Raw genomic sequence first — 26,721 nt, forward strand, 5'->3', positions numbered from 1 at the left:
GTACTCACTAGCCCGACTCGCTGAGCTCATCGATTCCACCGTTAGCATCTGGGGTTTTGCCTTCGGCATGCTCAAATCAGCATCCTGCTCCACCACCTCATCCAACAGGGTGTCGGCTACCGTGACTACTGCATCCATTCCAATCACCTTTAACCAAACTTGCTCCTGAGCGCCTCCCTGACTGACTCGGGTGGCTGTGGCAAACTTACCACAACTAACTGAAGTGATCCCTACTCCTGAGGTGCAAGGGTCGATTCCTGAAACGAAGGAAGAGGAATGAAGACTAATGCTGAATCAGCTGAACAAAAATAAGAATAAGCTGAAGGAAAAAGACAAAATATGCACCACGCAAGAAAATCTAATTTTGGCACAACAAGCTGAACGTAGGAGGTTTCGGAAGATTGTCGACAGACATCGAAGCGCTGAGGAATTGTTGGAGGAGACTTGACAGCAGATGGAATTGGTGGAAGAAGCAAGGGAGGAATTTTTGAACCGGTATTCGCCGAGGGAAGAGAATCCAAATGAAAGAGAATTAACTCGCACGGCTCAGAGTGTCGTGGGAGCACGAGCGTGGAGTGAACTCTTCGTCTGCAATATACTTCCAAAACAAACAAGTTCGCTTAACGAAGACTCTTCTTTACCAAAAAGCACAGCTGTCGGAATACAAAGCGTTGGTGTCGGAGTGCAGAACGTTGGTGTCAATATACAAAGCATCGGTGTCAGAATACAAAGCGTTGGTGTCAGAGTGCAGAGCGTTGGTGTCGAAATACAAAGCATTTGTGCCAGAGTGCAGAGCGTTGGTGTCGAAATACAAAGCATCAGTACCGGAATACAGAGCGTCGATGTTGCAGCGTCGAACAGCGCCCCCAGTTGATGCAGTTATCAGTCGTGGGAAGTGTGACCAGTTGATGAGACCTAGAGCTGCTACAGGCATAGAGTGTTTGTGTACCAAAGGTAGAGAGAGCAACAGAGCAAGCCTTTCGAGAGGGGTGATACACTTTGAGGTACTTGGAGTAAGTGTTGGACGTGAAGTTGTCTTGGTGGATGCATAGAGAGCTCAGGAGAAGCTGATCATCCAGTTGAAAGCAATACAGCGACACTTGCCTCAGGGTACCCAAGAGTTGGAAGCAGAGAAAGTGGCACGGGTGGTTATCAAGGTCAGCTTGATTAAAGAGACAGTATTGTGTTAGTAGAGGCTACAGATGCAACGTGGTTTGGAGACCAGTTTGGTGCAGGCACGGGATGAATGTGAAAGTGGTGTGACAGAAACAGATCTATCTTGTTGTAGTTAGTCAATTAATGTATTTCATTTTGTTAATTTGTATTAAATATTTTGTAATTGTTGTCCGAGAATGACTTTTTTTTTTGGGGGGGATGATGTCGTCGGTAAATATTGTGTAGCCAACACGATGTATGTCATCAGTAAATATTGTGTAGCTGACAGGTTGATGCCATTGATAAGTGTTATGTAGCCGATGGGCCCCTTCGAGAAGGTTCTTGTTATGTAGTCGACAAACCCCTTCGGAAAGGTTCTTAGGGAAGTATATATACACCCTTCAGGATCATTGTAATTATCATCACAAGCATAATGTAATGTCTTTGGCATATGCGAATAGTACAAGGAGTATTGCTGTTCTTATCTATTGTTTGTATGCATTAATTCATTTACCCATACGGTAAACACCGCGTGACTAGATTCAACTTGGAATAGGGAACATACGGCCTGATTCTGTACGGCTTATATGCTCATATGAAGTCAGAAAACAAATCCGTACGGTGAAGTTAGTACAGCAAGAGACAGAGAGGAGAAAGGACCATGCGGTTTAAGATTATAAAGGGAGAAGGACCGTGTGGTCTATGTTTGCAGAGAAAAGAACAAGCTGTACGACCAGAAGCAAGGTGAGCCATCAGACATCACCGCACGGCCAAGGGGTGTTAGTTGAAGACTTGAAACCGTATTGTACAACATTTCTATGTGCATATTAAAAGCAATCATGCAAGCATTGTCAAGCAAGAGACGAGAAACAAATTAATCTGTACAAACATAGAGGGAGAAGTCATTTAAGACTCTTCAAGAAGCAGGTAAGTAAAAAAAAAATGACAAATTGAAATAGTTCGGAATGAGTTGTGCATAATGCCAAAGGGAAGGGAAAACATAAGCAGTTGCCAGAAAGAGTGTGGAATCGGAAGAAAATCACAAAAATGGTGTGTTCCATGGAGTTTTGTGTGGGTTTAAGTGTTAATTTGGTCTTGGCGGCAGGGGTGCTGCCCCTTGACCCTACCCTGTATCCCCATTGACCCCGCTGGGGGCAATGTCCCCTAGACCCCCAGTTGGTGCGATTATTAGTCGTGGGAAGTGGGACCAATTGATGAGACTTGGAGCTGTTGCAGGCATAGAGTGTCTATGTACTAGAGGTGGAAAGATCAACGAAGCAAGCCGTTTGACAAAGGTGATATGTTTTGAGGCACTCGGAGTAGGTGTTGGATGTGAGGCTACCTTGGTGGATGCATAGAGAGCTCGGGAGGAGTAGATCATCCAGTTGAAGGTAGTGCAACGACACTTGGCTCAGTGTACCTAGGAGTTGGAAGCAGAGAAAGCAGAATGGGTAGCTATCAAGGTCAGCTAAGGAAACAGTATTGTGTTAGCAAAGGCTGCAGATGCAACATATTTTAAAGACCATTTTGATGCAGGCATGGAACAAATGTGAAAGTGGTGTGACTGAAACATATCTATCTTGTTGTAGTCAGTTAATGTATTCAGTTTTGTTAATCTATTCTGTAATTGTCGTCCGGAGACAACTTTTTCTTTTGGGGGGATGATGTCGTCAGTAAATGTTGTGTAGCCGACAGAGTATGTCGTTGGTAAATGCCCCTTCAGGAAGGTTCTTGTTATGTAGCCAACATGTTGTATGTAGCTGACGGACCCCTTCGAGAACGTTCTTCGAAAAGAGCATATACACCCTCCAAGATCATTGTAATCATCATCACAAGCATAATGTAATGTCTTTGGCATATGCAAATATTACAAGGAGTATTGTTGTTCTTATCTATTGTCTACATGCATTAATTCATTTACCCACACGGTAAACATTTGGTGCCGTTGCCTGATGGACCTGGCACGCAGGTAGAGGAATGAAGACTAATGCCGAATCAGTTGAACAAAAATAAGAATAAGCTAAAGGAAAAAGACAAAATATGCACCACGCAGGAAAATCTAATTTTGGCACAAGAAGCTGAACGTAGGAGGTTTTAGAAGATTGCCGACGGACACCAAAGCGCTGAGGAATTGTTGGAGGAAACTTAACAGCTGGTGGAATTGGTGGAAGAAACAAGGGAGGAATTTTTGAACCTGTATTCGCTGAGGGAAGAGAATCCAAATGGAAGGGAATCAACTTGCATAGCTTGGAGTGCCGAGGGAGCACAAGCATGGAGTAAACTCTTCGTCCACGATACACTTCCAGAACGGACAAATTCCCTTAAAGGAGACCCTTCACCAAAAAGCACAGCCGTCAGAATACAAAGCATTGGTATCGGAGTGCAAAACATTGGTGTTGGAATACAAAGCGTTGGTGTCGGAATACAAAGCATTGGTACCAGAGTGCAGAGCGTTGGTGTCAGAATACAAAGCGTTGGTGCTAGAGTGCAAAGCGTTGGTGTCAAAATACAAAGCATCAGTACCGGAGTACAAAGCGTCGGTGTCGCAGTGCCAAACAATGCCCCTACACAACATCCAATAATAATGGCAAGACCAAAGAAGTTGCCAAAGTTTGATGGTGATGGGACGGCTGATCCAATTAGACACTGCAAAACATGCGAAACAATTTGGAGGGCAAATGGCATAACAGATACAAATGAATGGGTCTGACAATTTTCGAGAACCCTAAGGGGGGTAGCAACTGACTAGTTTGCCGATACGGATCCCCAAAAATTAACTAATTGGGACATCAAAAAAGAGTTTATCGTCGAATTTCAACTGTTGCGCAACGACAATGAGATCGTAGCCGAGATATACAACACAAAACAAGGGAAAAATGAAATAGTCTGAGTCTACACCAACAAATTAAAAGACTCGATAAATAAAATGGAAAGTAAGTCGGCTGATGGGCTGCAAAAAAGATGGTTCATTGAAGGCCTACACCCAAAGTTTCGGAAGAAGATGACGATTGTGCCGCCATCGCCATACGCTGAAGCATACAATCGAGCAATGAACTTAAAAAGTGAGCAAAAGACAAAAAAGAAGAAGAGTTGCTCATCTAATTCAGATGACGATGGGTCTTCGGAAGAAGAGAGCAACGATGACGAAAAGGGCAACAAGGTGGTCTAAGCTCTCCAAAAGGATATGATCCGAATGATGAAAGAATTTAAGAACATGCAGAAGGAGACCAAGGAAATGAGCTATGGTGCACAGACTGCAAGACAGAAGGCCATACGAAGGGATCCTGTCCAAAGAACCAGTTCTGCGAGATCTGTCAGATCATGGGACATTCCACAAAAGAATGCTCCTTCAATATGAAAACAAGAGGACCTCGACAAGTGTTCCTGACACAGGAGGCTTCCGTGTCAGGAGGGAGCAGGAACACCAATACGGCGGGTGTCACCTCGGGAGGGTACAAAAATAATAGATGAGGGCAAAACAACAACAATGCCAATAATAATAACTGGAGCCACAATCAAATTCAATACGATGCAAACGGATGGCCAACGGTTCAATGCCGAGCATGCAATTTGTGGGGCCACTTTGCACGAGACTATACAACGGCAAGCGCACCAGAGTTGTTATGCAGATGGTGCAGTCCTGGAGATCATGAAAGATGCCAAGTGCCGAAAAATCAGGAGTGAATTTGATCACCATCGGGACGGACGAAGAGGAGGTTTTGGCAATCACACGGAAGCAAGCAAAACTGTACCCCAACTCGATAGAAGAAAAGAAGAGACTGAAGGAAGTGCGGGCAGAAATCCAAAAAGCAACGCAAGCGGAGAAAGCACACCTAAAGGACACTACTGGTACCTCAGCAAGGAACGGAGCAATACAGAACATTGTACGGTGTACAAGAGGAAAGATAATAAAAATATAAGTGGCCAGCATCCGTACGAAGGTCAAGAGGGTAATTTTTGCAACTGTACAGAATAAGTAACAGACCTAACAGTATTATATCCAACAAATCAGAAAAGGTATGCAATCAGCCAGGAAGAGGGCTTGGAGGAAGAAACTTGATCACGATTCAGCCATGAGTCAAAATACACAAGCAAGACCTTCAGGAGCACGGCCAATTGGAAAAGACAAGGGGAAACAAAGGGCTAAGGTGCAGAACCAGCCAGATGTACAGCTGACAATACAAAATGTAAATTTCGAAGGGTTGAATAGGTTGGAATGCAAGAAATGGTGGAATGAGAATCCAGATGGCAACCCTGTCAAAGCAAGCATATGGAAGGCGTAGGTTGAGTGGGCAATCCGGATGCCAGTTTTCTATATCCAAGATTTCGAAGGAGTATTGCGTACCATGATTGAGGCATATGACAGGCATTCTCAGAAGAGTTTAGTTCCATATTTGGGGTAGGACGTGGTGATTTCATTCTGGCCAGCTGACTTTACCAGGATATTTGGCATACTAGGAACGACGCAAGGAGGCAAGAAAATCGACAGTAAGCCACAAAAGATAGACAAGGAGAGGAAATTGAAGCTAGTGGAATTAGGTGCTAGGATCAAGTACATCAGCAGAAAGATGCCCTTATCTAGACCTCCAGGAGAAGAGGGTTGCAAAAATCTAACATCAGAGAAGGCCATTGGAGGTGTCTCGTGGATGTGATAAAGAGCAGACTTACAGGGTCCAGTAGGGCGTTAGATATCTCCTTTCCGCTGGTCAGTATGATGAATGGACTCATGAATGGGAGGGTTTATGACTGGGCTTCTCTATTGGCGACACGCATGGATGAGTTCATTACATTGCAGCATAAAACATTTTATATGCCGCACTATGCAATCAGACTCTTTCTGGAGGCAACGGTGAGGATGATACCCCAAGAAAAGTTGAAAATATAGCTGAGTCCGGCAGTACCTGGCGAGCCTTCAGTAATGCAATGGAGGCATTTAAACTCACCTGGAGGGTAGAAAGGCATTCACCAAAAGAGGGCACGGCAGGAGATGGAGGAAGTAGGCAACATAGATAGTAGCTGCCAGGATACATCTAGTGAGGAGGACAACTCAGAGGATATGGAGGAGGTAGAGCAGGATGAGGAGGAAGATGATGAGGAAGTTGGGGTGATTTCAGCAACTCCACTTCACTTTCCGCGGCAATTGACGACTGCGCCAGTGACAACTATGCCATCAATTCCGTCATTTTCAGCTCCGCATATGCACACCATGGCAAATGTTCACATCCCAGGTTGCAGACAGTTTAGGCATCCAGTGGTGATGACCCTAGTCACCCTAAACCCCAGGTCACCGACAGCAACAGGAGTAGCAAGATTAGTTTCGCATTCCCAGAGGACAGTAGCACCAATGGACACACCTACCGGCATGCAACCTGCGGGAACACAACCTCAACCAGCGGTTCAAGAATCGACCCCCGTGCCTCAGGAACAGGGATCACTTCAATCAGTTGCGGTAAGTTTGCCATAGCTACCCCCTATAGCACACTCGATAGCCATGGAGGGAGGAGTCAGTCAAGGAGGCGCTCAAGAGCAGGTCTGGTTAGAGGTGATTGGAATGGATGCAGTAGTCACGATAGCCGACACCCTGTTGGATGGGACGGCAGATGAGGATGTTGATTTGAGCATGCCGGAGGCAAAACCCCAGATGCCATCAATGGAACTGATGAGCTCAGTGAGTCAAGCAAGTGAGTACCTGAGGCGACGGCTACTTGCCCCTGTTTCCAGAGGTCCTTCCATCCAGTCTCCCATGAGAGAGGACCTACAATTGGAGGCGATTTGGTCAAACAACGAGGTTGTCGAGGTTCCTGCATCACCAGAAGCAAGAAATCAAAGTGCAGCGGCACCAAAGAAAGCAGAAGAAAGGGTTCAGACGCAGGGTCCTATACCGGAGGAAAAGGACAAGGATATCCATTCATGCCTCGATGACATCACCGAGAGAAGCAAGTGCCTGGCAGAGTTGGTGCTCACAAAGAGACAACGAGCAGAGGTTGGGCAAGAAGCTCGGGAGGCCGCAGAGAAGGCTTAGGAGGAGATGGCTGACCGACTTGCCACCCAGCAGATTGCATGGGAAATAGGGCGAATAGCACTATTGGCACAACTCGAGGAACTTGCACAAGGGAAGCACGAGGCAGAGCAGCAACTTGCAGCAGCACTACAGGAGAAAGACTCAGCAGAGAAAGAATGCCATGAGGTCACATTGATGCTGAAGGAAGTAGTGGAGGAGAACTCTCAGATCAGAGTTGATTTGAAGGTTCGGACAGAACAAGTGTATCAGCTTCGACGCAACTGATCTACACAGTCTGCGACACAGCCTTCTAGTTCATGATGTTTATGTTGTTTTTATGAATAAATGTAATTAGTTGTTTTGAGTTTTGTTGTGTTGCCGACAGGGTGTATGTCGTCGGTAAATGCCCCTTCGGGAAAGTTCTTGTTATGTAGCCAACATGTATGTAGCCGTCGGACCCCTTCGGGAAGTATATATACACCCTCTGGGATCATTGTAATCATCATCACAAGCATAATGTAATGTCTTTGGCATATGCGAATAGTACAAGGAGTACTGTTGTTCTTATCTATTGTTTGTATGCATTAATTCATTTACCCATACAGTAAATAGAGCATATAATACATTGACACATCAGAGATGGTTGTAGAACAGAGATTGTGTAATTTATAATAGAACGTCAGATATGGCCTTTCTGCCAAGAGATCATCCTGTAATCACAGCATACACCACATCCTATATCAAAGATGGCTTACAAGTAAAGTACATATTCCATATTGCTAAATTAGATATTGCCAGTTTATATATTGATTGAAATACATATTTCGAACTCCCAAACTTATATTGCAGTCACAAAATTATCCATTGTGGCATTGGAATTAGAGTTGTATATATACATTTTCCCTTCACATTATAAATGAATAGTGCATTTCTATTATCATTATATCTGTACATGCTACTAAATTAGAATCATTAGTGCATTCACATTGTCATAGCATTTGAAATTACCAGTCATATAAATATTAATCCATTGTCATACTTCATATCCATTTAATTGCATATGGAATTAGTAGTAATATATACAAATCCGTAAAATTCATTGTTGCTGCACTCATATCCCATTGCACTAAGTAGACAATTGAAGAACGAATTTCATAATTCGCACAGTTTCCTAATAATCAAAGGGGACATTACGTGTAGTTAGTGATGTCTTTCATGTTGATTCTTGGATTTCCAAATGAAATCAAAGGTCGGTCTGGCTTTCTTTACTTGTAGAGCGATTCCCTTCCTCGAACTTGAATTCCTTCTTTGTCCACTTCTCTGAAGTGCGGATCTTGATATTGACTTCTTCCTGTTATAGTTATTGGGGTATCCATCATCGGCTTCCTTGAGAAGCTTGAGTCCCTTAATATCCCCTTACACGTTAAATTCCTCATTGTGATGGATTGATCTCCTTGTATTAGTTGTAGAGCTCTACATGTTGTAATTTCCTTGAGCTTACCTCTTGAACTAAGCTGTCGATCTAGGTTTGGGTTCGTATTTGGCTTCGAGATTCAACTTTCAAATTTGTTCAATTTTTTTCTTCTTTTTTGTGGGTAGGGGTGTTGATGCGAGTTTTGTATCACTTACATAACATATTAGTAATTGAATATCTGATACGGAGTATCAAACATAAAATTCCTCTTGAAAAGTTATTGCTCATAGGATATGAGAACAACTCCAATGTTCCTTACACTTGCGGATACTCAATTTTATCGATGTGGTGGGATGATGGAGATGGTGGTGGGTTTGTGAAATATGCAAGCGGCAGGTAATGTTGATGGTGGTGATGATGGGGGATGTGTCGGCCAATGATGATGTTGATGGGAAAGTGATGGTGGAGGGTGAATTGATGTGTTCTGATACTTGACTCACTTCCCTAACTTCCTTCTCTAAACTTCGACTACTCAACTACTCACTATTCTACTCCTACTCCTATGAATGGAAGGTTGGCAAATGGACAAGGATCGAATCTAATGAAGGCTGACCAGCGGCCCCACCTCCATAGATGCAATGATTCAAAGGAAAAAGAACTAGTTTGCCACACAAGGCTTCCCAACCAACCGCTAGGATGCTAGTGGTCTAGTATTGATCCCTATCAAACATCTACTAATGCTACCATACAACTATCGATCTACTTTACTCCTACTTAGCAACTTGAAATGCAACCAACTTTAACAACTTGAAAAGAAATTTAACTCTAACTATTTGGAAGTAGAAAACATGCAATAACGCCAAAGGCTCTTAATCACCATGCAAGTCACAACAATGAGAAAGAAATAGCGAATTTTGGCATTATCTTAGCAACAATTTCTCCAATACTTTACAAATGAGAACAAATGGCCTTATATAGGGGCCAAAAATACAACGGATGGTGGAAATCAAAACAAGATCAACGATCCAGATTGGATCTTAAAAACCCTAATTAGGGTTGCCACCCCATCGGCCAATGAGAAGATGCCACCTCATCAATGGACCAATGAAAAAAGTGCAAAAAGTGGCAACCAATGAGAAGGCACCAAAATGGTGGCCAATCAGAAATAGACACTTGTCCTATTATAGAAAAAAGAGAGAAATTGCCACTTGGGCTTACATCAAATGATCTTCTAATATAACTCTTCCCTTTTCTTTCATTTTTTTAGCTAAGGCAATGAACTTAGCTAACCTTTCGTTAACTTCTTCCATAGGAGGGCAAGGTGTGTGTTTCGCCCTAAGTTCCACTGACTTCACCACGCTGCTTGCTGCTTGTAGTATCTTTTCATGATCCTTCTCATATTCTTTCGCAAATCCAATAAAAGCATTGAGAGAGGAAAGGGTGCCCAAATGCTTCTTCTTGATAGCAACCTTTCCTAACTCATCCAACCTCAATCCAAAATCTGTCTCATTGATATCCCCTTCTCTGATATCCTCAAGTGCCATCCCAATGTCGCTCATCATGGTTGAAATGGAAGTGTTGACGCCTGGGCTACGATGTACCACCGCCCTCTATATCTTCTTTTCCAAGGGAGATTGTCCTTCCTTTAGTTTGTCCTTCATTCATATCATGTCTTCTGTACCTATATTGGTGTCGGTTATTCGCTTCATTTTCAAGAAGAAAGGTTTTTTTGGCGTCATATCCTATGTCTTTCTTAGTGGTTGTCCGCTTGGGATTCTTACTTGCACTAACATCCTCCAACTCATCACCCTATTATGGGATGGTAGAGTGGTGGACCAAAAGGCTAGCAGAACCAAGGGAAGCAATCTTTAGACTAAAACGAAAGAAGGATGTCAACTTAAGGACCCATTTCAACTCTAAATGATTAAAATTCACCTTAACCAATAGCCAGACAGTGACTTTTCGGTATTTAGGATTAGACTTCAAGAACTTCAAATCCCTTTCAAATCAGAAATTTACCATGTAATTCACCTTCAAATAAAATTGCCCAAGACAAGGGCCAAATCTGCCCTCAAGAAAAATCGCCAATGGAAGAGAAATCTGCCCTCAAGACCAAAATCGCCAAAAAAGGAGAAAAATCTGCCTTGCAAGGAAAATCGCCCAACACCAAAGAGCTGCTCCAAGAAGAAAATTCGCCCAACAATGGAGAAATCTGCCTTTGCCAAAAAATTGCCAAACAAAGCAGAGCTGGAAATGAGAAGTGAGGAAAGAAGAGGAAGGAGGTTCCTCTTATATCCAACTCCACAAGCCTTCCCAAGCTGGCTGACTTGGACCCTGGGAGGAAGGAAAAACAAAAATTAACTCCAAATCTGGCCCAACAATTAATGCTTAACCAAAATTAACTTTTCCATGATGAAAATTAACTTTTTAAATTGCCAATTGGACCAAAATTGCAAAAGAAAATAAATTATGCCTTAGAGGTTTTAAATATTTCCATTTAATGAAGATTTAGTAATTAATGTCATTAAAAAAGGATTTTGGCTAGCCAAAAGCCATTTTTCAATATTAAATTACTAATTTCATTAAAGACTAAAAAGTTTTCGAGGCAATTTAATCCATTTAAAGCCAAATTTTGCAATTTTAATTCAAATCAATTTAGCTAAGCATTTTTAGCATTTTTACACAAATAAATCATTTCTCTTAGAGCCTAAAAATCGATTTTGCAATTTGATTTCATCATCACAAAATTAATCTCTTCACTAAAAATTGAAGATTTTCCAAAAGACTAGATTTAACAAAAAAAATCATTTTTGAAAATTACTCCAAATTTACACAATTATATCCGAATTTTCAAAAGAAAACGTCTAAGTACAAAATTTACAATTTTATCCTACCAAGTTGGAATTAACTTTGAAATCTGTTTGGCCTAAGGATAGAATTGGTGGCTCTAGAAAATCAAGTTAATAAAAAAATTGGGTGAAAATAATCTAAGTCTCTCCCCACTGGCCTGAAGGTGTCCAAGACTAAAATTTTCAAAAAAAAAAAAAAAATTTGGACAACTCAAAATTTGCCAAGGCGATTAAAAAAAGAGGGGTCCCCAAATTTTTCGAGTGATGGTGTGAAAACCTCACAACAAGGGGTTCGGATTGTTTTGGGTTCCTTCATACAAAAACAAAAGAATTTTTTTTAAATATATATGCAGCAGCATATAGGTTCACGCACCACTATACTAATAGTAAAGCAATACAAGAAAATATACTACCATATATATTTATGTTATAGTCCCAATGACTGAAATGCCAATATATTCGATGATATAAATTTTTTAGTTCAAAAATAATAATGTCAACATTAGCAATCAGCCACCACTAATCAAATATCCTCAAAAGTCAACATATCATCATCCTCAAGTTATGCCAAATTAGAAGCACAAACAGTACCACTACCACTAGCATCAGTATTAGCATTGTCAGCCTCAAGAGCAGCCTTGGTATCACTAGGTGGCTCATGAACATCATCACCAATTGCAAGTGCATCAAGGTAGGCAACTAAATCAACCAACTCTACACGCTCTAGTACAACATCCCAAAGTTTTCCCTCACCTTTTTGCATGTATTGTCTTTGTGCTAGAAACCTTAAATTTGAATGCACGTAGACCAAGTATTCTGCCTTCTTGGAATGCAGTCTATTGTGTTTGATTGAGAGGATAGGAGTATGTGCTCCAATTTCTCTTAGATGATGATGAACTAGCAACCTATCAGAATTTTCAATTTTGAAATTAGAGAATTCTTAGTTTTGAACAAAAGTTTTGATTATAAATTCAATATTCAACAAATGTTTAGAAATTAGAATCTTAAGAGATAAGAAAAAACTTGTGATAAAACTTTGATAGCAATAGGTTATAGGTGTTGGTACATTTCTCCATCAAAGTACCACCATTTGTGAGCATCAATGTTGCTATTGTCTTCATTGGCATCAAGTTCACAATCATTGATGCTTGTGAAACTCATGAATTCAACCCTCACCATAGGTCGTATGGGATCCGGAAAGAGTCTACAAAGGGTTTCCTTGTACCTGTGTCCAACTTTAGAATCTGTACGTAGGGCAACTCTAGTGCTACTCTCCTTAAAGACTGATTGACTATAGTACTTGGGGCTTAATGCAAAGGCAAAAAGATGCAAAGGGGTAGTCATTTTGTTCCATCTCTCCACCATGAATTTTTGTAGTTCCTTGAAGAATGTTTCTTCACAATCTTACTCTTTTTAGTTTATGAATTTTTTTTTTATTCTCAATTATGGAATCTATGCCATCATATACCTCACCCAAGAAAGGCCTATCCATGTAAACATATGAATCATGCTCAATATAGCCTTTGTAAATCTCAGAAGGTACTCATCATGATCCCACCAATCGTCATCTAGTTAAGGAAAATGTCATCGTACAACTAAATTGCCTCATATGCTCCAATTAGCACTAGTTCTAGATAATGCCTCTTTAACCTTCACAAGGAGTCTCAAAATAATAGTATAAGAGGCAAAATGGACCTTGGCAACCTATTTCATAATTAAATTATAATTTAAAAAATAGTAAATTTATTAGTCTTCAATATATATAAATTTTACATAATTTAACTTACCTTCAAGAGATTGAATCTTGACAATTGTCTAACCATGGCTAGTGACATATGGTGGTTTATGATAACTGTTTGGGACACTCGAAATTCTCGTCGATAGTTTGCAGCATTAGGTTGAGTAAGTGGACAACACAATGTGTCCAACAATGTGTTTGAAGCCCTCCTCAACCAATAACCTGGCACCCCTACAATTTTTGGCATTGTTTGTTATTACCTGAACAAAATTTTGAGAGTCGGCTTGCTCAATAGCTTGGATGATAATTTTTGCACTAAATGGTGGATCGACCCACAATAGTGTGTTACACATTTTTGCCAAAATGGACAATGAACTGTGCATATTTTTAAAAACTTCCACTTTTGGATGCATATTCTCGTTAAGCGATTACAAATTTGAGGATGAAGTGAATTAGAGTCGTTAAGGATTTTTTGTGAAGATTCTATATTTTTTTATTTTTTTCGAGTTGATTTGATTCAATTATTATTTTTCGCACGAAAAATTGGTATGTTGCTAAAAACCTAATTTTTAAAGAGTGGCACTGTTTCTCACATGCATAACTTTTTAAAAGAAATAGATATCAATGTCATTCTTTTGCATTTAGTTTTGCAACATCCATAACAAGATCATGGAGTTGGTTTGATGTCTTTATCCTTAGTATTTCATATTTGATTGATGTTTAAAGTTGACCTAACTCTAATCTTGATGTACATTGTCTTTGAAGCATGAAACTTGTGTATTTGGCTGATTTCAAAATTTCTTTTTCCGATAGAAACTAGACTCTGATTCAGAGATTTTAGTTATTTTTAAGAATGTTTATTCTCTCATTTACTATTTTTCCATGGATGTCCAATTCAAAGGTTTATTTTGGATGGTAAAGCTACATTTGATTCATGTCAAAAAAAAAATAATAATGAACTGAAAATATATCAAATCTATAATCATTAGAAAGCTTGTTCAAATGTTTGTTTTTCTATTTGTGCCCTCTAATTGAGTCCCTGAGCCAAGATTTCTTTAGAAAAAATTTAACCTTTGCAAACTATGCCTACTCAAGGACTTTCTATCGAAGGTACTTTCAATCAAAAATATTTCATAAATTTTATAAGATTTTAAGTACTTTTGATTGAAAATCCTTTAGTTTTGATTGACAATACCTGAAAAGGGTACTTTCAATCAATAGTAAAGGACATTTTAGCAAAAGTCCTTAGGGTTTTCTCTCGAAACCTCCCTATCAAAAATTTTGGCATTCCAATTTTTGGAATTTCTTCCTCCAAAAAATGTGTAATCCACTATTGTGGGTTCACCCTAATTGTCCTTCACTTTCTCTTCGCAATCCACTACTCTCAAAAACACTACCCCTCTCATAGACACTACAATAACATTGATCAAAAGGGTGATCTTTTGCATCTTTTCATCCACCAAATACTATGGACACACCTATTTTGATTCTAAATCCCTAATGGATTTGAAGGAAGTCTCTAGGTGTTGTACCTCTTTATCCAATAAAGTGTTGGAAAGTCTAGAAAACTTGGCCCAGATCCGTCTGACAGAATTTGGCCTCAATTTGCACCCTTGCGATCGACTCTTGGACAAAAAGAATTTGGCCTGGACTTTTGGCTAGATTGGGCCGGACTTTAGAGATGATAGAAACGACTCTAGTAATGTAGCTCTTGAAGTGTGAATCTCGATGTCCTCTTAGATCATTAGATCTTCATCTTCATCATTTCATCGGCATCCCAACTTCAATCCTTGCATCAAACTTGAAAAGGAAAACATTTTGGATTAAAGTTATGTTGCCAAGTTTTAGTCCTACCCTTGTAAAACTCAAAGTCATTAGGATGAAAGTGAGTTTGTGTCCAAGCATGATGTCCAAGTATCCTCTAGGTTACTCACTTCTCATCTTTCCCGAAGTGCTTTACTTTCTTTGTTTTTTGAGTCCTCCCTTGCACTACCTTTACCTAATCATTCTAAGAGGGTTTCCTGTTTTTCCGATGTGCGCGGGGTCTAGGTGATCTACGCATGGTTGGGGTGTGTTATGGCATTTTCCTGATAAGAAGTAAGTTATTCATATTTCGCTATCTACTATCTTGCCCCAGGATCCTTTTTCCTACGGATTTCGAGCAATCCAGCAAGTTTTCCTCTTTAGCGAACTACATCAAGTGCATATCCGAAGGATGAGGCCATAACAGTGATTAACAAGCGATGCTTATAAATGCGTCATGGTGCAAAGACCCACGATCCATGAATCAGAGCCAAGAAGAATTCCAAACATATTGCTAGGGCAAAATTCTTTCTTCATGAGCGAATACGGGTCTATGGGTTTTCTATTGCGCACTCATGGAAACAAAGATGTTTTGTTCTGCTTCTGAAGCTGTAATAACTTGAGCTAAATCCTAGTCTCAATGATCAAATAGTGACCACGATGTTGAATGAGTTATTACGGACTGATAATCAATAAGGGATACTCGAAATCTAGCCTCGTAGCCATCACATTGCGATCAAAATGTTAAGTGTTGTTGATTCACTTCTTTCCAGGAAATGTTGCTCAAAGAAGGGTTTTCTGTCTCCAGGCGACGCATAAGGCCACTTCTCTAAAGGCTTTGAAAATAGAAAGTCAAGTTACTCTAAAATGTGAATATCCTTCGGAGATGCTCGAAAGATGCTTCCGAAAAAGTTAGTGGTGAGAATGCGAGCCCGACACAAGGAAAACAAATGTTATATGCCTAGTGCAGAAAGTGCAAGGATGAAGTGTGCAAGCCATCTGAGGATCACTCCCCAAGTTGCGATCCCGAGTTTCTCTCTCTCTCTCTCCCGCATGTGTTAATATTATCCAGTATATCTGTATTCCAAATTCTAGAGTGAAGTAAGGCACTTCCCGTAAAGCTAAAGCATTTGATTTGTTAAGTGATTCTCGGTCATATGACTTGACTTTAAGTAATAGAGCTTTCGAGAATTTAATATTTTACATGCAAATGAACGAAAAGTTTAAATAGTCATTAATCATGGAATTAAATGCAAATCCTACCATTATAATCGTTGGCTGAACTTAATTTCATTCACGTGGTGCCAACGTTCGAATCCCTACGCCTATTTCATCAACATTGCCTGAAATTCATTTCTGCAAGTATATTACAACAGCTATTTATCGAGAACTACATCCTATGCAATCATAGCGAATGGCAATCAGAGCTACAGGTTATGATAAATTAACAGGCCTAGAGAGTGAATTGAAGAAACTTACAGACACATCATTCAGATTTTATGATTTGGGTGATCTCCGTAGAAGATTAAATTCTCAACCCATTCACCCAATTACTTAGAAGCTGAAAGAGAGTGGATTGGTAGAGGCAACTGGTTTCTCAATGGCAGTGCATACACCAGAGCTTGTGAGGGAGTGTATCAAGAGATACAACCCCAAAACAAAGCAAATTATTTTCCCGGACCAATCCATTCTTATCTCACCTAGCAAGGGTTTGATGTAGTCTGCATTCGGCATTCCCATCAAGGAGCAGTATTGTGATGTTGATTTCATGTCTTCCGCATCTATGTTCAATGAGAAGAAGACCATTAGATAGGAAGACATGTAGAGGACATAGTTCCAATCTATTCACTCAAAGAAGAGCAAAATGCCCAAGACCCTATTCAGCACAAATTTGAAGAAAGAGATAGTGGATATCCTCACTCTCCTCCTCAAATTAAAAGGAAAAGAGGAGATCCTGGAGTTCATTGATCACCATTTTGTCCTAGTATAAGCTATATGTGTTAAGGATATGCTGATTGACTGGGCGCAAATTATTTGTGATAAGCTCGCCTCGTGGTTGAATTCGGCCAAAGGATTTAAGCAATTTTACATGTCATCTTATCTAATCTATGCCTTGGCTACACATCACTTATGGCCCAGCCTCCCTAGCATCCAGAATTACGATGAGCACACCTAAGTATATGAATTCTATCCTCATCTGCAGTTGCAAAGAAGTTTTGAGGAGAGTGGCTGTAAATGATGCCTTCACAATGAGGCTATGCTAGGAATTGCAAGGATGCCCTGAAAGGAGATTTTCACCAAAGGAAATTTCGGCCATCAACCAATTTGGAAGTTCATTCATCCAGTTTTCGAGTTTCTCTTATTTACAAATAGGAGCTTAGACGGCTTTCCTAAGAGGCTTTCAAGGTATCCAAAAGACAAGGTGGTTCTAATCGAACTATTTCAACAGATCCTTGAAGTGAACACCTTGTGTTCTAATGTTAAGAAGATAGCCAAGATTCCTTTCCCTATAGTAGTTGGACCATCTTCATGTTCTTCCAAATCAGATGCTCATAATTTGGTGAAGAGCTTTGAGAGAAAAAATTAAGTTGTTAGACTATGAGCTAATCAGGCCTCAATATCATCTAGTTAACTTTGTAAGGGGTCACTTGAAGTTGAGATATGCATACAAGCATATTCCATATATTGAAGACTTTTGGTCCAAGTGTCTCAACAAGTACCAAACTCAAGAAAAGTATTGGTCGCAATTAACAATTAATGAGATTAAATTGTATAACGATTTTGTTGATGTCTCTGACCTTGCAGATGATGGAGCCTACATGCATCCCACATGCTACAAGAAGATCAAAGGCACCCAAATTTTGTCTACCCCACCTACGGATCCAGTCATAAACACCATGGAGGTTCTTATGCAAGGTGATAATCAAAAGAACAAATAAATGGGTGGAGTGGACCCAAGCGAGGAAGAAGAGGGCCGGGAGCACTGGTTCTACAGGTGGAGTCTCTTCTAGAGCTGCCCAGTCCACTGCAGCAACAACTACTACAGCCACCACTTCAACATTAGCGGGCCCAGCTCAGTCAATTGGGCAAGGTGGAGGTGAGCTTCCAGATAAAATTGTGTCAATTACTCCTACATGTGGAGATGGCTCTCTCCCAAATACGGGAAAAGTTGGAGAAAAAGTTGGGGAGAAGGAGGATGACAAGGATTAAGGGAAAGAACAAAAAAAATCAGTGACCAAGCCATCTTCCCCTGTCCAAGTCATCAATTTGGATGGCAACACCAACCCCATGGATGGCCAGGAACAAGATGCATCTTAGCAAGGGGATACCTTAGCCCTTTCGGTGATTAAGGTTGATGCCTTCCCTGTTGCTTCTCAAAGCAAGCAAACTCCCTTAATTCTGAGGAAGCTATTCAATCCCATTGCCTTGCAATCGGCTATCAATGTACACTCTACAGAGTCATGGCTCGAAGAGACCATTGATAGGAAGAAGAGGAGATATGAGGAAGCAACTCCATCAAAGGACTTGATCACACAAGTCACCTCGTCTCAGCCATCCAAGAAGACAAAGAAGCAAAAGATGATTGTTGCACTGGCTATGGATTCAACAACTGGCCATATGCTAGTGGAGATCGCCGAGCCACAGAAGGAAGGAAAATTTCATGAGCTTTCAAAGGATGACTTCCAGATCAAAACACTAGATCTTGGTATCCCTGTTCATGAATCCATGGTGAACATGTGGAAGTCTACCAATGATAAAATTGAAGATAAGCTGGAAGAGCTTAGAGCAGAAAAAGAAATCTTGAAGGCCTCGAACAGTGAATTGGTGGAGTACAAAAGGTCCGTACTCGGGAGTACTTTGTCAAGTCAATTTGACCCAAATGCAAAAGAGACCAAAAATCTACTCCTAAAGTTGCAACAAGAAAGGCAATTCGAGCAAGTTAGCCGAGCTTGGGTAGACCAAATGAAGGCTCAAGTTCCCCCAATGATTGAGAATTTGGGAAATTTAGTGTTAGATGCACACAAGCTATGGGAGGCGGCTTCTAATCATCAATCCACCATACAAAAGGCAGCAGATGGACTCATTGAGCAATTGGCCCTATTATAGGAGGTAATCGACATGAAAACGAATGTTGCCATCACTCGTGGGATCCTAAAGAAGGGCAACGAGCCATTGATTCAATAGAAACAATCTATGGAGTTTATTACAGAAAGCTCTATTAGGTCTGAAAATGAGCTCAAAGATGTACATGACCTGGTGCAAAAGGTCGTAGAGAAGTTATTTGAATATCTAAAGATACTGCATACAGAGTCCTTCATGTCCACTAATGGCAAGCTCGTAGATGTTGAGAGGATGAAGTCAAGGTTCTTGGCATTTGTGGACGAAGTTGTTGATCCACTCAACTTCCAAGTGTCAAAGATTAAAGACCTCTCATCAACAGATGCAATCATAAAGAGGGCATTGAAAAAGTTCTAGTCGAAGGCTGCCAAAATAGATGAATTGACAGAGATGCATGACTATTGGATGGTTCGAGCTAACAACATAATCATCCCTGGTGTCGAAGATCTGGATAAAGTAACGGATGCTATGAAAGCTTACAGAGCTAAAGCAGTTACTCCTGAGAAGACGTGATGCCCTGTCTTTCTTCCAGACATCTGTCTCTTTCTTCTTCTTCTTCTTCTATTTGTAGCCATTCATGGGATTTTGTCAGTCTCTGTAACGGACAATGATTCCAACTTGTCCTATTTTTAGCTTATTTTGTTCAGAGATGCTCTGCAATGCAATCATCCATTGTAACCAGCCATTTTGAGAAGGCCTATATATGTAACTTTTGGAGAAATTAATAAGATCAACAAAATTACTTTTGGGTGAACCCCTATAGCTGGGACTATTGTGTCTGACTCTGAGTCCAATCTTAAATTTGTTGTTCATTTAGTCTCAATATAGTGTTTGGAATGAATGTGCTATTGTTGAGAGTTGAATGAATGTAATGAACTTGGTTTTAATTCCTTCATTTAACAGATTGAATGTCTTACTTTCTTCAGCACAAGCATCTCTTTTGTTCTCTCTATTGTACACCGTAGTTCCTTTGTGTTTAGTGTAGTTCATTGCACAAGAAGGTCAGAAATTGGTTGATGGAGTAGCTGAGAGATTGACAATCCGGGTATTGTTAAAACATCAGCTAACCTTGTAGTCTCGGAATTACCCTTTCCAGCATCATTTCCTTCCTTCTTCTTGTTGTAGTTGATTATGCATGTTTCCATATCTTGCATTGAAGCTAGAATAGAGTGCATGTTGTGAGTTAGTCTCCCTTTCAATTGCCTAAGTTGTCTAAAGTGTTGAGCAACTTGGTATTTGCCTCTTCTACTCTTAGGTTAAGAGCATACCCCCAAAATTCGAAAGACAAAATTCATTGCATATCTTGAATTCAAAAGGGAGTTGTACCTTTCAATTCAGGGGTCCTTGATAGATTACTACATTGACCCAATATGTTATTAACTTCTTTCTTCTCCACAAGTCATTGGGCAAGTTAAGAGTCAAGGTATGAACCAAAAAGATAAGGAGACAAACTGCTAACCAACAAGCTACGAATAAAAATGAAATGCAAGGGAATAACTGAAGAACTCTAAAATGTTAGTTGAGAAATGATTATTCAATTGCAACTGGAATTGAATGATGAAATCCAGTGTAACACAGGGACTCGCACCCCCTCCCAAACTTCAAAGTACTCATCTTCGAGACGTCCCCGCACCAGGTACTTGAGTACCCAAGCACCCCCACCTCCACCATTCTACAACCATGCAGTCGTTGGGATGGGTACTTAAATTTCTATTTGAATTTTGATTTTTGAATGTTACTATTTGGTATGTAGTATGTTACTACGTTGAATGTTCAATGGCTCTAGTTCATGTTGCAATTTTTCTATGTTCAAATATTTTAATTTGGTATGTTCTACTGAAACATCATTTCATAACTAGCATTTCAAGTTATATATGTTCACTATACAACACCCCTTCCTACCCGTCCTCCCCTTCTCGTCGTCCCCTAGTCATCCCCCATCCCGAAAACTCATCCTGACATACCCCAATACTGGTGTTACACTGATGAAATCTGATTTTATCTTTTAAAATATAAACATCTGATTTGGAAACCCTTGCCTTCTACTCTTTCCTGCACAAAATGGATTTTCAGAAATTATGATTTGTCTCTAATTTTTGCCCCTTAAGTCTGATTGCAACTCAGATTTGTGTTATAAAATTTGCTCTTTCAGATCTGGAAACCGTACTTTGGTTAATGAAAGTCACATCCTGCTGAGAGAACTCTCTCTGATCTGCCCTAAATTTTCATCTTCCTGCTGGAACCTGACTTTAGTTCGCAACCAAACTGTTTTGAACTTGCACCATGCTTGGGAAGCTTGTTCCATCAGGTCTGGTTTCACTTTGATTTGATTTCCCCCTTTCACCCTTAATAAGAATTTCACACTAAAATCTTCTCAAATTTTTTAGGTCTGCACATGATTTGTCCTCTTATTCTGAATTTTCTTTGAATTCAAGTTGTGTTTGATGTGAAAGAAGGGCTTTGCACTTTACATATACAAGCCCTTTATTGTGAGTCTGTAAATTCCAATTTTGTATATAATGACAGCCAATCTGCTAAAAAGAAATTGCACTTTGCTGATGGGAGCCAACCTCATTAGCATCTCTATTATTTTTCATTTGCAAATCATATTATCTCTTTCCAGGGCAGAAATCAAACCCTTCAAAGGATGTTTGGTGGGAGTATAGCAATTGCACTGAATGCTGGACTCCTTTTTAAAGTTTGTAAGAATAAATGATTTCCTTACAGGCAGAATTCCAAATTGTGTGAGGATTAATCATTATATGGAGGGCGTGATTTTGATGTGTGTGAGGATAAACTCAGGTCGGAGGGTGGAAGTTAGCATGATATAAGGATCTTTGCAATTAAATTTTGGATTTCCGTACCTCAAACAAGGGTTTTTCATTTTTTTCTCTTGGAATTCATTGGATTTTTTCATCTTTGTTTAGAATTCCTTTCTCCATTAAGGATTTTTTGATTTGTTATTTTGAAATTCCTATTTTCATAAGGATTTTTGCATTTTCTATTCTGAATTTGTCCTCGATTTTTTTCCACTGTTTCCATGCATTTCAACTTTTTAATTTATATTTCAAGCACTTCCTTGGGCAGAAATTCAACTAGCGTAAGGATTTTTGCATTCCAAGTTTAAAATTCCTATCCTTAGACAATGAATTCTCATTATTTCTCTTGGTGTTTCCTGCCTTGTGAAATAAGAATTTTAAGGTGAACAAGAAATAATAGAGTGGAATTTTGAAGAAGACAAATTTTCAAATTCCAAACTTGGAATTTCCAATATTGACTAAGGATTTTTCATTTTATGCTTCGGAATTCCTTCCAAACAAAAGATTTTCATTCTAACTTTTTAATTCCTCAAAATAAAGATTTTATTTTCACATTCTGCTTGAATTAGAATTTACTCACATCTTGGGTGGAGTTTTGATTTGCCTAAGAATTATTGGACAAAACCCACTTTTGACAAGGATTTCAAGGTCATAATTCTCCCTTAGACAAGGGTTTGTCACTTTTTCTTTGAAATCTCTTCTTTAAACAAGGATTTTTTCATTTCTCACTATCTCTAATCAAGGATTTAAGGAAAAACTTGACCAAGAGGCAGATTTTGTAAAGGAAATCCTCCTTAAACCCAGAGTTGCAATTGAGACTCACCCTTGGAAAATTCTTCATTCTAAATCTAGGAATTCCTAACTCGACTCACCCATTCTCTAAGAGCTAGGAGACTAAGAAACCTGAAATAATGTTACCAACTTAAGGACACTAAGCTAAACACAAAGCTACCGAGTGGAAAAAATAGGGTGCTCCCATTCACAATGGGGTGTGTGTCTTTACAACACAACACCTATCTTGCTTACAATTTTGCAACTTTGAAATAATGAGGTCTCTCACCTCAACCTTGAGTGTCATCCTCTCAAAGCATATTGAAAGGACCTCGATAACTTCCTCATTAGCAACAATTAAGTTATTGGAAAAGAAAATTTTGGGTTGAAGAAGTACCCACTATATGAAGGGTTTGGTGGAGCTTATTGTTACACCTCTGATCAATGTCTCCCAAACTAGAGAAAATATAATTGCATCCTCCATATAATAGTTTTGGATAGCCTCAATGGCTTTATCCGTGGATCCCACTAGGTTTTGCTTGCATCCACCAAGCGCAAAGCCTCACCAATGGCTATAGTATCTACAAATTGCCAAAAAAATTGAAGTTACAATGAAACGTAGTACTTTTAAAGTCCAAACAAAAAAATTCATTTGAAATTTAAATTGAAGTTTGAAGTTACCTTCACAATCTCTATAGCTCTTTTAGAAAGGACATCATCAGAAACAGTCTCCGTATTCCTCTCTCCGTCAACCTTCTTTAAATTTTTTGATCCTATAAACATCTTCTTGAAAGACATCAATAAGCTACAAGCATTTCACAAAGTTAGAAAATTAGTCGTAAGTGTTAGCACCCAACCAAACAAGCTCTTTTGCCTTGATATGATCTCTCATCAAAGTAAGATCCTAAGGGTGGTTTTAAATATCTTTTATTCCCTACATCTTCTACAATTAGTCCCATCTAATCAACTTTGCCTATGTCCTCCAAACGAAGGTGAAGGAAATAGGTTGCATAAATGGTCAAAAAGAATGTTGAATACTTCTCTTAAAGGTATCTTCAAACAACCATGTATGACACATTGCACTATTAACATAAACATGCACAACATTTTATATTCCCACCTCTAAAACAACTTCCTTCAACATCAAGCTCAAATTTTTTGCATTCTTTATTTTTTTGGAGAAACCATTTTTGACTTCAAGAAAATCAACTCAACATGTTCACTAAAAAGTTGATGAAGTCTTTGCATCCATCCACCCATCTAATTGAGCTTTGCATCCAAACTTTCACCACCACTTCTTTTAATCTTCCACAATTATTTTTTTACATCTATGATAAAATCTTTTGGAGAGGCTGCATTGCACCCTTTCCCTACAACTATAACTATTGTAAATAAATCCTCCAATATGGACTCTTGCCACATTGAAGGCAAAGTTGTAATATCGAAGATTTGCACATAACTTTTCTAGTTCTATGTCTCATTTTCCACCCTATAGTATTCCAATGAAAGATGTGCTCCATATAATTTCTAGGCACAAAAATCCATATGATTGAGCTCTACTTGAGCTAGATGAGTATGTGACCTGTATGCATGGACCATGACTAGAGCCCACAATGTCTATTGTATCTACATCAAATTCCACTAGCAAATAGGAGCAATAGTTGCTTCTATGGCTGCTTGTGTCATAGCGCACTCCAATTTTATTTTATTCAATAAAGTGTTACTATCTTGTTTTACCTCTCCTCGCACCTCTATACAAGGCTTGGAATTGCAATTAGGTACGCTTGGAAATGGTATTTGAGGCCATTGATGCCTTTACTAAGCTTTGAGAACAAATCACTCCCTACTACAAGTTTGTCATGACCCCTTTCCTATCACTTAACCTTTTTTTCCATTAATTAGTGCAGGTTAGGAATATTGAACTAGGGAATCATTCTTACTAACCAAGCATGTTAGCATATTACTCTATATTAACCATCATTATTCATAAATATTAAAGAAGTGCAAACCATTATCTAACAACGTAATGAACATGGTCTAGATTTAACATTTGAGGATCTCTTCATATAGATCGCAGGAATTCCTTCTCTTTTCCTTACTAGCATCATCATAAGGTAGAAGAATTACTATGCCACGGGCATGTAAAACAGACTACAAGTGGCCTCCCTCAAGGGACAACCCCGGTGCTAGGACAATTTTCATGTGCCCACAATTACTCTACCTCTCCCTTCCAAACTTCCTAACCTAGGACACCTGAATAAGAGATAGGAGGTCGTAATTAGAGTATCTAATTTAGATATTTTGTAAAAATTACCATAATCTTATTTTTAATGTATTTACTTATTTCCTTGTGGATTTAGAAATCTAGTATAATTATATATATACACACATAAACAAATACACAAATATTTATTTATTTCATGACTATTACATCTATATATCTATTTATTACTTATTACCACTATATTTGAATTATTTCATATTCAACTATATAATATGAATTTATTTCCTAATAATATTGATATATTTCATTATTAATAATATATGACAGTTTATTCCATATACATGGTTAGTGATTTTCTTATTCATGGAAGTCCAAGAAGTATACATTAATGACTTAAAGAAGATAGAGTATATGTATTTTTTTAGTAATGGGCATGTTTCTTAATCTAGTTGTCCTTGTGTCTTTCCACATGCGTATCTTTTTCTTATTATTTGCTGAATTCTCTCTATAATTTTTTCCTTTCCATTGTAATTATTAGGCGATAGGCTATTTTTTGTGAGAATGCCCCCCAACGGTTGTAATGTCTATTATTATTTGCACATCTATTATTATTATTGTGAGAATGCCCCCCAACGGTTGTAATGTCTTTCCATATGCATGTCTTTTTCTTATTATTTGCTGAATTCTCTCTTTATAATTTTTTACTTTCCATTGTAATTATTAGGCGATAGGCTATGTTTTGTGAGAATGCCCCCCAACGATTGTAATGTCTCACAGCATATAAAGAATTTTAAAAAAATGTTACGACAACCAAAAACAGAGGGGCCAGTAATGGAACGTAAGAAAATAAAAAACATCATAAGGTTGTTTGTCGTATATGTTTCTGATGAATCAGTGTTTGCCTAAACATTGTTTTCACTTTTCCAATGACTTATCTGATGTCGTATGTCATCCATTGTCCACTACACCATCCCCCTTTCACCATATTAGTTGGGGAGAGCATGCGACTTTTGACCAAGAAAATTGCTCAATTGGAAAATTTACCGATAGTGTGGATGATATTAAAAATTGTTCTCAAATCCACTAAAAAATCCTTCGAGTTTGATCTAATGTTACTGAGGATGTTCAATACAGCTGTAGGGCATATATAGGCAAAAATTCCCATGTTTTTGGTGAATTTCAGGAGTGGCATGCCTTAAAACTTAAAAGACTTGGAAAGTACTTACCAAATAACTTGGTGATTTACACTAGCATAAACTAGGCTCTTGAAAATTTTGGCAAATAGTGACTTATCAATTCTGCAACTATGCGAAAAATACATCATAGTAAGAGGTTGTAACTCCTTTCTCAGTGGGGAAGGCCATCATTCACTGCAGTGTAAAATGACTGGTTAGCAGTTAGCGCAAAAACATAATGTAAACTCACAAAGCTTAGGGAGCTAAGTTTTCCTTGATTTCCTAGATTAGATGCGTTAATTTTATTGGCAAGATATTCATTTCCAATTGCAGTTTAATCTGAAGACACATTTCCTTCTGTGTCTTTTTCTCAAGTTGAAGAGTATTTTATTTGAATTATTTCTTGAAGATGAGTCCCTATTTTAAAGATGCACAATATATAAGGCTCGTGAGAAGTACTATCTTATGATTGATTGTATACCATACAGCTTTGGTTAAAAGTCTACGAACTCCAGATTGACAAATTAAACAGTTGATTTCATGTTCACCACATCTCTATCCCACATCTAGAGACTTCCCCAGAGAAAAAATCAAATAGCAATACACTGCAGAACCATACCAAACTTGATTCTACACTATCTAGTGACCACAAT

At 39.0% G+C, this 26,721-nt stretch overlaps 1 protein-coding gene across 1 annotated transcript in view; it reads right to left on the reverse strand.

Annotated features, from left to right (window-relative positions):
• Nucleotides 1–26,721, reverse strand: part of LOC149553152 (DnaJ/Hsp40 cysteine-rich domain superfamily protein) — a 118,967-nt gene that overhangs the window by 6,149 nt on the left and 86,097 nt on the right. The gene's annotated exons all lie outside the window — the stretch shown is intronic.

This window comes from Cupressus sempervirens, chromosome 6 (genome assembly GCF_028749045.1).
Source record: "Cupressus sempervirens isolate cs-2001-9-10 chromosome 6, ASM2874904v1, whole genome shotgun sequence".
Lineage (NCBI taxonomy): Eukaryota > Viridiplantae > Streptophyta > Pinopsida > Cupressales > Cupressaceae > Cupressus > Cupressus sempervirens.